General features: G+C 38.8%; 1 long non-coding RNA gene across 1 annotated transcript in view; it reads left to right on the forward strand.

Annotated features, from left to right (window-relative positions):
* The window catches only part of LOC131839286 (uncharacterized), a 54840-nt gene that overhangs the window by 12693 nt on the left and 28560 nt on the right, over positions 1-13587 (forward strand). Inside the window, exon 2 of the long non-coding RNA XR_009356911.1 lies at positions 2454-2558. This is a non-coding gene — a long non-coding RNA (uncharacterized LOC131839286). The remainder of the gene's footprint in view (positions 1-2453; positions 2559-13587) is intronic.

The raw sequence follows: 13587 nt of genomic DNA on the forward strand, positions 1-13587 counted from the left end.
TAATTGTCACAGGTCCCTGTGTACGGGCCTAAAATCTTTCTGGGGCAATATGATTTACCTGGTGTTATGCTTTCCTACTGTACTGGACACTAAACTTTTTTTTTTTTTTTTAAATCCAGCCTCTCGTCTTTGCAGCAACTACTTCTCTACTTCCTGGGATTCTGATGGGCTACAGTTCCTAGGGCCTCACTCATTTGGCCATAGCTGGATGACAGAAGAGAGGATTCCTTCTGCAGAAATAGCTAGATTAATAAATAATTAATAAATATTAATAATTAATAAATAGCATGGAGCCACACACAGAAATTTTCTCAAACTTCATGGGGGCTATCTTATATTAGAAGAAAACTAACAAATAGGAGTAGGGTATGGACACAGAGAAAATAAAATTTGCCAGTATTGGTGTGGCCTAAGGATATAGCTGTATTCGAACTTTTCAGACAAGTTGCTTATCTGCTCTTTCACTTAAACTCATTTAAATTGCATTTGTCTTACTTGCCATCAAGATTCCTAATTAATAGCAATGTATTCTTTAAGGAAAATGTATGCAACTATAAAAATAACTTTCTTATCCAGTAATCCTACTTCTGGATATGTACCTAAAAGAAAGGAAACCATTATCTTGAAGAGATGTCTGTACTCCTATGTTCACTGCAGCATTATTCACAATAGCCAATGTATGGAAACAACATCAGTGTCCATCAGCAAATGAATGGATCAAGAAAGCTATACACACATATTTTTATACATAAACACACACACACCTACTTATTATTCAACCTGAAGAAGAAGGAAATCCAGTTATTTGCGACAATACAAAAGAACCTGGGGATATTATGCTAAGTGAAATAAGCCAGACAGAAAAAGACAAATATTGCCTGGTATTACTTACATGTAAGTGTAAGCAATGGAGTAGAAGGGTGGTTACCAGAGGCTAGAGGTAGGGGAAAAGGGGAGCTATTGATCAAAGGGTACAAACTTTCAGTTATAAAATGAATAACTGGAGATAACTGTACTGGAGATCAGTACAGTATGGTGATTGTAGCTAATAATCATGTATTATGTGCATGAAATTTGTGGAGAGTAGATCTTAAGTGTTTTTACCCACCCACACACATAACTATGGGAGGTAATGGATATGTTAATTAGCTTGATTGTGATAATCATTTCATATTCATAATGTATACTTAAAATATCATGTTCCTCATTTAAACATATACAATTTTTTAAAAAGATTTTAATTATTTATTTGAGAGATAGAGATCACAAGTAGGCAGAGAGGCAGGCAGAGAGAGAGGAGGAAGCAGGCTCCCTGCTGAGCAGAGAACCTGATGTGGAGCTCGATCCCAGGACCCTGGGATCATGACCTGAGCCAAAGGCAGAGGCTTTAACCCCCTGAGCCACCCAAGCGCCCCAACATATACAATTTTTAAAAGATTTTATTTATTTATTTGACCGAGAGAGACAGGCAGGCAGAGAGAGGGGGAAAGCAGGCTCCCTGCTGAGCAGAGATTTAGGGCTCAATCCCAGGACCCTGGGATCATGACCTGAGCCAAAGGCAGAGGCTTAACCCACTGTGCCACCCAGGCGCCGCTAAACATATACAATTTTTATAAAAAAATAAATGAAAGAATTAATGAATGAAATACAGAGCTTAAACTGAAAATCACTAATCAAAGTGAACGGACAAAATTCAAGTCCAAAAAGGAGGAAGGGAAGTAATAAAAGGAAGGAGGAGACAGTCTTAAGCTTGGAAAGTCTTGAAAGATTATTCTAGTTTTCATTTTAAGCATAAAAATATGTAATGTCAAAGCTGGCAGAGGTATTAAGTGCATTAAAAACAAGTTTACTGATCTGTGGTTATAAATGTCCTTTTCGCTGCTCCTGACACACCCATCAGAAAGTAGCTCATGCTCAGTGCAGTCATGACGTCATCAGCACGTCTCAAAGTCAGTATCATCTGTCCCCACAGTCATTCCTAAGGAGGTACATTGGCTAGAGTTCCTTAATTCCTTTTATTTCTCTGGGTTTTATATTCCTAATATCTTAGGCTAAAGTGAAGCTACAAGCTATTCCTTGGGCTAACGTCTCCCTGTAGGTACCAGTAAATTTTTTTGGAAAAAGATTAAGATGGAGATTCTTGTCAAACAAGGCTCTACCTGTCTGGATTAAGGAAATCACTTCTAGCTCTGGTACTCTTGCCTTCTGAAAAATTATGAGTTTACATGAAAATTCTATTCTAAAATATTAACAACTGTCTCTTACATTTTGAAAAAGAAAGTGCTGGCAACAACTTTTCTTTGTTTCTATGAGTTCTATTTGCATATAAAATATATATACATAATATTTTATATATATGCTATATATATTAAATATATATACAATATTTCATGATACCGTCTTTCCTTCCTTTTTTCTTTCTTTCTCTGTCTTTCTCTTTTTTTTTGAAATAGATTCCATGCCCAGTGTGGAGCCCAATGCAGAGCTTATTCATGACCTTGAGATCAAGACCTCAGCTGAGATCAAGAGTTGGACACCTGACTGACTGAGCCATCCAGGTACCTCCATGATACCTATATTTCTATCACTTTTTAAATTCCTTCATCTGTCAAAGAACACTTAGATTTCTATACATTGGCTATTATGAGTAACTCTGCAATGAACATGGGAATGTGGATGTCTTTTCAGGATAGTGATTTTATCTACTCTGGATATATATCCAGAAGTGGGATTGCTGGCTCTCCTATAGTAGTTCTATTTTTCATTTTTTGACGAACCTTTCTCATATTTCATTGATTAGAATTGGATTACATGATTACATATTAATCCCCCTCATAAGAGGAACAAGGTTTCTTAATCTTGGCAGTAGTAGCATTTTGTACCGAGTAATTGTTGTGAAGGGCTATGCTGTGCATTATAGGATGTTCAATGGCATCTCTGTTTTTTTTATCCAGTAGCACCCTCCCACCAGTTGTGACAACCAAAATGTCCCTGGACATTGCAAAATGTCCCCTGGGAGGCAAAATCATCCTGACTGAAAACCGTTGCTTTAAATAATTTAAGATTATCTGAAAGTGACTCAGGTTTGTACAATGCAAATGGGGATATATACTTGAACCAATCAAGGTTCTGAAGGAAGGTAATGGATCCGGCTGGGTAGCTAACAATACCTTGTTCAAACACATTGCATGTTCAACATAAAGGCATAACGGGATCAGTATGTAATTTAAAATTTTAGTTTTCCTCCGTCTTCAAAACAAATTTCTGGACAGTTCGGTGAAATTAGAAGTTAAAAAATGAGCTTATGTTGAGGGATTTATCTTACAAAGTAAAACGGAATCAGGCCCCTTTAAGTAGGAAATTACAGAAACCCAATCCAAACTGCTTATATGAAAAGTGGAGGGGCGCCTGGGTGGCTCAGTGGTTTGGGCTGCTGCCTTCGGCTCCGGTCGTGATCTCAGGGTCCTGGGATCGAGCCCCACATCGGGCTCTCTGCTCCGCATCGGGCTCTCTGCTCCGCAGGAAGCCTGCTTCCCTCTTTCTCTCTCTCTCTCTCTGCCTGCCTCTCTGCCTACTTGTGATCTCTGTCTGTCAAATAAATAAATAAAATCTTAAAAAAAAAAAAAAAGTGGAATTCGCTGGCTCATGTTGATAAATCATAGCCAAAATTTATCCAGTGCTTCCCCCTGTTAACAGGAGTTGTTCAAGTGTTTCTCAAATGTTAATTGATCTAATTCTCAGAATAATTCTATGAAATCTTTACTATTATTTCCAGAAGGAAATAAGTCATAGGGAAATTAAGTAATAGTAATCAGCCACTAAATGGTCATACTTTTTAAGTGCTCCTGGAGTCCTGAGGAGGAATTGATTAATTCTGACCTGAATATGAGAAGATCCCATAGAAAAGGGGCATTTTTACTTTGCTTGGAGGGAAGGGTAGAATTTTTATATTGATGACATATCATTGTATTAAAGGTGAGGAACAGAGAGGAGAAAATGTTCTCTCTCTCTCTGGGTAGTGTTCAGTTAGGGCTGGACTCTGGTAAAAATTCTCTGGATCTCCAAAGTAGAGCTCTACTTAACTTACAAGCCCCCAGCCATTTCCCCCACAGGTGCACTCACAGCTCTGTTGTGGCTAGTTCGGGATGAATTCTGACATCAGCTGCAAAGCACTTGGAGCCAGCACTCTGACTTTCAATTCTTCTTAGGAAGCTGGGCTCACTAGACTAAACTGTTTCTACCTGTCTTCCAGTGGGTCTCTTGCCCTGCTCTGATTTGACTTCGATTGGAATTAGGGTCATCACATACAGCCCAGTTTGTGCACTGTAGAATTCCAGGGGCAGCACTTAGAGAAACCTCTTCAATGTCTGCAAGAAGCCGTGAAACTATGATGTTATAACCCCTAGGCTCCAAGTCCACATCAGTAGGAAACAGGCTGGGAAAATTTTTCTCCAAGAAGGACCTAGTCTCCACAACTGACTTCAGATGTGGCTACAGAGGACAATGAGTGTGAAAGAATCCCTCAGATAGCAGAACCAGGCTGATCAGATGGGCCGGAACACTTATTTTCTGCCAGGGCAGGGAATCTTTGTAGTTCCTACTCATTAGGATTTGACAGTTGCTATTGACCATAACGACTATGTATTTCCCATCCTTCCCTTCTCTGACCTGGAGTTTTATTGTGGCTATCATGTCTTTGCCATACCACTGCATACTGGATGTCTCAGTTTATGAGTTACTGTTCCAAAAGGAACCACATCCAAACCTGACTTAGGACTGCCTAACGCTCAGAGACCTGAGACTCCGAAATGGGTGTGGTAACTGGCTGGGGTGTTGTGTTGGTTCTCTTGAGGAGGAGTTGAATGTGTTCTTATGTATCAGAAGGGTGTATAGCAACACTTGGGCAGCCAGAGAGGTGGTTTGTAGAAAATCCTGCTCACTGGTCCCTCATAGCCATTCTCTCAATCTTCCTTTTAGGAATAGAATCTCTAAATTTTAGTTGGGCACATGGTTATCAAGCTAGAAATAACATTTTTCAGCTGCACATAGGTGGGTGGGCCATAGAGCTATGTCTTGGTCAGCGGGATGTGAAAGGAGAAGATCTGTGCTCTTCGGGAGATATCTTCACTCCTCTTTTTTGCCCTTTCACACAGGCTGCGGTGTGGTAGTTAATCGTTTGACTGTGTGGTTGGGAACTGCATTTAGTAAATTTTCTTTGCAGGAATTGGCAAATTTCCTTAAAGGGCATGATAAGAAATACTTTGACTTACATGGCATAGAGTTTCTATCATAACTACTCAAATCTGCCATCATAGTTTAAAAGCAGCTACAAAAAATACTTATTCAATTGTATTGGAACACGGTTGTGTTCCAATAAAGTTTTATTTACAACCAGCTATAACGTCTCTATCCCGGATCTAATAGAACAATGAGACAGATGAAATCTAGGCCCCTGGATGACTTCATGGAAGAAAACCACCCTAAATTTCTCTTCATCTACTAGCTCAGACTTTCATATGGAGCATTAAGTCTTTATTCTTATTTAAGTCACTGTTATGTTGGATTTTGGTGTTCAAACAAATATCTTTTTTCTTTTTTAAGATTTTATTTACTTATCTGATGAAGAGTTAGGGACCACAAGTAGGCAGAGAGGCAGACAGAGGGAGAGGGAAAAGCATGCTCTCCTCTGAGCAGGGAGCCTGACATGGGTCTTGATTCCAGGACCCTGGGATCATGACCCCAGCTGAAGGCTGCCACTTAACCGACTGAGCTACCCAGGTACCCCTCAAATCAGTATCTTAATGTACCTGTATCTTACTGTAAGAATTCCCTAAATACTTCTGATCATGATACACTGGAAGCATTGTTACTTTATTTTAATCACAATTATTTCTACAGAAAGAAGGGATGATTGGGAAAATAACTTTCAAAATCCCATGGCAAATCTGTGATGATATGGGGAAATGCTCTCATTTCCCTCGATTCTGAAGATGTCAGAAGTGGCAACTAAAGTTTCTTTGTTTTTATTTTTAAACCCGAAATCATTATGGAAGTAGTTAGGAGATGTTAAATTTGTTAATGTTAGGAGATGTTAAATAACTCTGAGCAAGTTATTTACTAGGAAAGATTTAATGAACAACATTTCATTAAATGCGCGTTAGGTAGCTGCAGGCTCCTACCTGCAGTTCTGGTTAAACATAAATATCCTAAAGGCAGCATACTTGTAAAGGAAATTCCAGTATGTTGCATAACATACTCCTGTTTTACTCATCTCATTTTACTCAATTGTATGTACTATTATCTATTTTCCTAAGTATCTTTTTAAAAAATTCATGATCAATATGAAATTGCAAATAGTGCAATAATTCCTTTCATGCTGCTTACAGCCCACTGTTTTCTGAAGAGCAAGGTAATTAAGACAAAATAACTTGTCATTTTGAAAGAAAATCACTAAGTGAAACAGGCAATTGGGAGGAATGGTATATAATTATTTTTGAGATTTTTGAGTTTGCATTAATTGTTCATGTTAAAAAGTAGATCTTCAAAGTGCTCTTTCTCTGTTTTGCTTTATTTCTTTAGTGAAGGAATCTGTACTCTCTTTATGTTCTTTGTAGTAAATACATTCATTCATTTGCTTAATTTCACCTTCTTGGATTCACTGTTTTACAAGTACAAAGTGATGCATATATTGCCAACTTGGAGTCTTGCAGTAGTAGGTGTGGTTGTATAGCAAATGTCATGTTTCTTATTTGTGTGTTATTTTCTAAACATATTCAAGGCAGCACCCCCTGAGACAGCTGTGACAATAATGCCCCACCATGACAACAGAGGAGCAGTGCCAAAGCTCAGCAAAACAAAATTTACTTGGCAGGGGAGAGAGAATAGAGGCTTTTCATAGCCCTTTGGAAATGCTAATAAGGTCTCAACCTTGAATCATGTTTGCTTTTTATCTGGGAAACCCTTTCCAGTTATGATACCATCTGTATAAGGAGAAGGAAGAGATTCCAAGTTCAAAGTGCATAAGCTGCAGATTTATGAGAAGGGTTAGTCCCAAATCCAGGTGTTTCCTTTTCACCTGGGAGAACAGTGCATTTGGGGACATTTTAAAGCTCACGGTCAACTTCTTTGGGTCCTTAACTTAAGACAGTCTGGAGCTTGGCAGACATCACCACCAGGGGTGGTGGTGTATTAAAGTGCATGAAATACATTTGCAATGTGTAAACAGTTGACTCAGAGCTCAGATTCTGTTCTCATGAATAGCTCTTTTAAGCTTCCCTGCCCTTTTTGTCCATGTTGCATAGTTAGGAAAAAATATATTATTATATGTGATAGCTCAATTTAAAGACCCACACTAAACCAAATAAGCTCAGGCTTCACTTTCATACCCACCCTGCAGTATCTGGCACTAATCTTTTAAATAACTTGTCAGAGGAATATCTTTTGTGGATGTGTTAAAAATGTTCATGCTGTTATATCCCAACAACACATGAAGGCTTGAAGCTGAGTTGTTGTGTGGAAGCTCTCCCCTCCCTTTCTCTGTCTCACCCTCACTGGAATAATTAGACGGATGGTGCTTTTCTTCTGTGGTTTATCTGTGTTTTCAATGGCATAAATCCCATGAAGAGATGGGCCATTCAGAATTCTAAAAATCAACACTTTAATATATCTGTTTGAAAATTTCTATTTCCTCTTTGCTGCTTCTAAAAAACTTAGAAACTTGAGGTGTCATATATAAAAAGCTGTAACTATCCTTTTCATAATTTTTAGAGCTGCTAATTTATAGCCCAAAGAATTATATAAGCTGATACTGTTTAATATAAAGACAGTTAATACAGGATCATGGGAAACCCAAGTTGTATCACTACATAGCAAAGAACACCTATTTGTTATGATTTACTGTCTTAAAATTTATCTTTTCCTATAGAAGAAACAATATTATTATTAGTGGTTCCTTTGAATGCTTACTATTATTACTCTTCAGTACTCGATGTCAGAGAATATTTTCTTCTTCATTATTCTCACATATACTCTAATAATAAGAAAATCAGATGGAATAAAAACATAGGAATATTGTTTGTGTCTATGTAAATGAACATGGCTTAAATAAACTTGATAATTTAGTACTATGAATAATAATATAAATATACACTGAGTAGTCTCTGTAATAAAATGTTGAAAGTTCCATTTACATGGGTTTTCAAATTAAAGTGATTTAGGGACCAAAACATACTTTCACAATAAAATCATTTCTCAGTCTTTCAACAAACCAAAATATATGTGTATATTGATATACAAGTAAAAGAATGCTTATTGTAGAAAATGTGGAAAATTTTTACCTGAAATTTTATTACAGATCATTACAAATATTTTAAAATTTATCTTTCTAGTCTTTTTAAAGAAATGGACACAGGCATATATTTGGGGAATAAATTGGCTTGGAGTCCTGTCCCACTGCCATGAAGCCACCATTGCTCCATTTGCAACTCTCCACTTGTAGCTGTTGACCTGATATGATCACTCATGTCATTTGGGCAGGGGTTTAGAAGGTGGAGAAAGAGACAGAGACTTGTGACCAAAGGTAGACTAGGAATTCATACCAAGTCAGGCAAGAAAGATGGAAGTAAAGGGTGTTAATTGAGGTTGGTCAGAGGGGGTCTGAGAAGCAGAGTAGATCCTTTAATCTATTTTAATGAATGCTAATCAGCTGGTTTAGTGAAAATCTCCTCATGATATGCTAAAACACAATGGCTTATGCAAACAAACATTTGATAAACCATTTTCAAGTGGATACAGTCTATTTATTAAGACATGGCCCTGGGAAGAGATAGCATGGTTGTATTCTTCCTTAGTCATTTACAGTGTGGATGCACATGCACACACACACACACACATAGCTGTGTGAATTAAATTAATTATTACTATTTTTTGTTTTTTGTTTTAAAGATTTCATTTATTTGTTGACAGAGAGAGAGCATAAGCAGAGGGAGCAGGAGAGGGAGAAGCAGGCTCTCCGCTGAGCAGGGAGCCCCCGTGTGGGTCTTGATCCTAGGACCCTGGGATCATAACCTGAGCCAAAGGCAGATACTTAACTAACTGAACCACCCAGGTACCCCTAAAATAAATTTTTTATTAATTAATTTGATTGGGGCACCTGGATGGCTCAGTTAGTTAAGCATCTGCCTTTGGCTCAGGTCATGATCCCAGGGTCCTGGAATTGAGCCCCACTTTTGGGGTTCCCTGCTCAGCCGGGAACCTGCTTCTCCCTCCCTCTCTGTCCCCTCCCCACTCATGGGCTTGCTCTCTCTCTCTCTCTAACACACACACACACACACAACTAAATAAAGAAAATCTTAAAAGAAACCATTTATTTTAGAAGTGGTAATAATATTTTGAACACAAATGTAACCCAAAGGTACTAGGCAAGAAATAATTAAAGGCATTCTAAATTGAGCCTAGCCAGATGGTTCTAAAAGCTATTTTCTGGAGCTCCTGGGTGGCTCAGTCAGTTAAGCCTCTACCTTCAGCCCAGGTCATGATCTCAGGGCCTTGGGATCAAGCCCCATATCGGGCTCCCTGCTCAGTGAGGGACCTGATTCTTCTCCCACTCCCCCTGCCTGTGCTTCTTCTCTCGCTGGGTCTCTCTCTGTCAAATAAATAAATAAAATCTTTAAAAAAAAATAAGCTATTTTCTGCATGCATTGCTACTTTAGGAAGAATGGGGAGCTTTCTTTTAAGGGATAGAGAACCAACCCACCCAGGAAAGTTGTCTGTTGTTATCTGGGATAGTCTTCCTAGTGGGAAAAATCCTTGGAAACTCTTCTTTTCCATCTAAAAACCAAAGAGTAGGCATAAGTAATTTCTCCTCTCTAATTAAAACAGAGATCAGAAGGATAAATGAAATCTTATGTGTCAGAGTTTATCACAGAGGAGATTGTTAGGGATGAACCCAGGGAGGGAGAGGTGATAATATTATGACCCTACAGATGTAATCACTGTTATCACTGATCCTGTGGTCCTCTGGCTGGGGCTTGGGTCTCTTAGTGTGGTGATTCCATATGTAGCGTCAGTCTCAACTGGCGTGTTCACATGTTCTAAGATTTTTGGGAGTGGGGCTTGAGATTCTATCTTTTAAACAGTTTTTCAACTCAGGCAAGTTAGGAGCTGCTGTCTTAGAGCTTTATAACTTTTTTAAAAATTTTTTATTTTTTATAAACATATATTTTTATCCCCAGGGGTACAGGTCTGTGAATCACCAGGTATACACACTTCACAACACTCACCAAAGCACACACCCTCCCCAATGTCCATAATCCCACCCCCTTCTCCCAACCCCCCTGCCCCCAGCAACCCTCAGTTTGTTTTGTGAGATTAAGAGTCACTTATGGTTTGTCTCCCTCCCAATTCCATCCTGTTTCATTGATTCTTCTTCTACCCACTTAAGCCCCCATGTTGCATCACCACTTCCTCATATCAGGGAGATCATATGATAGTTGTCTTTCTCTGCTTGACTTATTTCGCTAAGCATGATACGCTCTAGTTCCATCCATGTTGTCGCAAATGGCAAGATTTCATTTCTTTTGATGGCTGCATAGTATTCCATTGTGTATATATACCACATCTTCTTGATCCATTCATCTGTTGATGGACATCTAGGTTCTTTCCATAGTTTGGCTATTGTGGACATTGCTGCTATAAACATTCGGGAGCACGTGCCCTTTTGGATCACTACGTTTGTATCTTTAGGGTAAATACCCAGTAGTGCAATTGCTGGGTCATAGGGCAGTTCTATTTTCAACATTATGAGGAACCTCCATGCTGTTTTCCAGAGTGGCTGCACCAGCTTGCATTCCCACCAACAGTGTAGGAGGGTTCCCCTTTCTCCGCATCCTTGCCAGCATCTGTCATTTCCTGACTTGTTGATTTTAGCCATTCTGACTGGTGTGAGGTGATATCTCATTGTGGTTTTGATTTGTATTTCCCTGATGCCAAGTGATATGGAGCACTTTCTCATGTATCTGTTGGCTATCTGGATGTCTTCTTTGCAGAAATGTCTGTTCATGTCCTCTGCCCATTTCTTGATTGGATTATTTGTTCTTTGGGTGTTGAGTTTGCTAAGTTCTTTATAGATTTTGGACACTAGTCCTTTATCTGATATGTTGTTTGCAAATATTTTCTCCCATTCTGTCAGTTGTCTTTTGATTTTGTTAACTGTTTCCTTTGCTGTGCAAAAGCTTTTGATCTTGATGAAATCCCAAGAGTTCATTTTTGCCCTTGCTTCCCTTGCCTTTGGCGATGTTTCTAGGAAGATGTTGCTGCAGCTGAGGTCGAAGAGGTTGCTGCCTGTGTTCTCCTCAAGGATTTTGATGGATTCCTTTCGCACATTGAGGTCCTTCATTCATTTTGAGTCTATTTTTGTGTGTGGTGTAAGGAAATGGTCCAATTTCATTTTTCCGCATGTGGCTGTCCAATTTTCCCAGCACCATTTATTGAAGAGGCTGTCTTTTTTCCATTGGACATTCTTTCCTGCTTTGTCGAAGATTAGTTGACCATAGAGTTGAGGGTCTATTTCTGGGCTCTCTATTCTGTTCCATTGATCTATGTGTCTGTTTTTGTGCCAGTACCATGCTGTCTTGATGATGAGCTTTATAACTTTTAAATTGTGATTGCTGACTCTGGTCATTAGACCTAGTGAGAGTTTCTTAAAGTAATGGTCCCTAAAGTAGGATGTCAGAAGAAAATATTAGAAATACTTGTATGTTTAGGCTTTAAAAATCTCATTTAAAAAATGTTGTATTTGTGGGGCACCTGGGTGGCTCAGTTGGTTAGTGTCTGACTTTTGCTCTCAGCTCAGGTCTTGATCTCAGGGTGATGAGGCCCAGTGTGGAGCCTACTTAAAAAAAAAAAAAAAAGAAAAAAAAAGAAAAGAAAAAAAGTTCTACCTTTTCTTTCCTTTCTTTCTTTCTTTTTCTTTCTTTTTTTTTTTTTTAAGATTTTATTTATTTATTTGACAGAGAAAGAGAAATCAAAAGAGTAGGCAGAGGCAGACCAGGAGGTGGTGGGGGGGGGGAAGCAGGCTCCCTGCTGAGCAGAGAGCCTGATGAGGGGCTTGATTCGAGGACCCTGAGGTCATGACCTGAGCCGAAGGCAGAGGCTTAACCCACTGAGCCACCCAGGTGCCCCTACTTCTTCATGTTTGATTAAATACATAATACATCAGTATATATTAATACATATTATATAATTTATGAATTAATACTTGTATGGTGGGATTTCTGTTCAAAATGTTTTACTGATAAGGTTGAGTAGTGAAAAGAAAATTTGGAAACCACTGCTGTAGAAGGCTGGGAAAATTAAAACTTAGCCTTACAATGTTTGGTCTTCAGAAGCAGATATAATGGACAATACACTTCTAGAGTCACTGGTATCTTGGAAAATGACCAATCCAGACAGGATAAGGTTAAAATCCCAGGAAAAGGAGAAAATGGATAGGAATTGGGGTTCTGGCCACTGATAACTTGAGAGGCAATATGACGTAGCCAAAAGAGAATAGGCTTAGGAGTCAGCAGATCTGACCCAAACTTTGAGTTCTGCCACATCACAGCTATGTGATCCCATCTCTCAGGTGGTTTCTCCATCTGTGAGACAGGGATAGACATACTTAACTGACACAAATGCTTTGAGAATTCAGTGAGATTACATGTTTAACAGAGGTTAGCACATAGTAGGTGTACTATGAAATGATGGTTATTGTTATTAACAGCTCTAGTTGGGAATGTACCATTTATTGAGGCCCTTTAAGGTAGCAGCTGATAGTTTGGGCTCTGAAGTCAATTTGCTTGAGTTGGAATCCTGGCATTCCCACCCATTAACTGTGTTATATTGGGCCGGCTGATGACAGTAATAATAATAACAACAACAACAGTAATAATAATGATACCTGTCTCCTGGGGTTATTGTGAGGAGTTATTGTTATTGTGCTGTTTTAAAGAGATTATATAGAGAGAGCATGTAGCTTGATGTCTGGCTAATAATATATGCTTAATCAATGTTAACTGTTATCATTGTCATTGTCATGGTCATCACTATCATCATCATCATCCCCATCACCATCACCAGGTTTTTTTTTTTTTTAAGTGAGAAGTTATGTGATAAATTAAACAAGTATAGCCATGTAGTTGCAATTCTGTAATTAATAACTAAGTAAACTGACCAATAAATCTGCAGGTATGGTTCACGTAACAGTGATTCTTAGATGGTTGTATACACTAAAATCTGTGGGGCTTATGAAGAATATAGTTGAGTCCAACTTTATTTTAAGATTTTATTTCTTTGACACAGAGAGAGCACAACTAGGCAGAGTGGCAGGCAGAGGCAGAGGGAGAAGCAGACTTTGCGCTGAGCAGAAAGCTTAATGCAGGGCTTGATCCCAAGACCCTGGGATCATGACCTGAGCTGAAGGCAGATGCTTAACTGACTGAGCCACCCAGGCCCTCCTGAGTCCCCTCTTTAGTTTTCCTGGATCAGAATTTTTATGATGGAGCCAGGCAGTTGTATTTTCCACAGGGCATGTGAGTGATCCTGAGAACC

The sequence above is a fragment of the Mustela lutreola genome, chromosome 8 (genome assembly GCF_030435805.1).
Source record: "Mustela lutreola isolate mMusLut2 chromosome 8, mMusLut2.pri, whole genome shotgun sequence".
In the NCBI taxonomy this organism is placed as follows: domain Eukaryota; kingdom Metazoa; phylum Chordata; class Mammalia; order Carnivora; family Mustelidae; genus Mustela; species Mustela lutreola.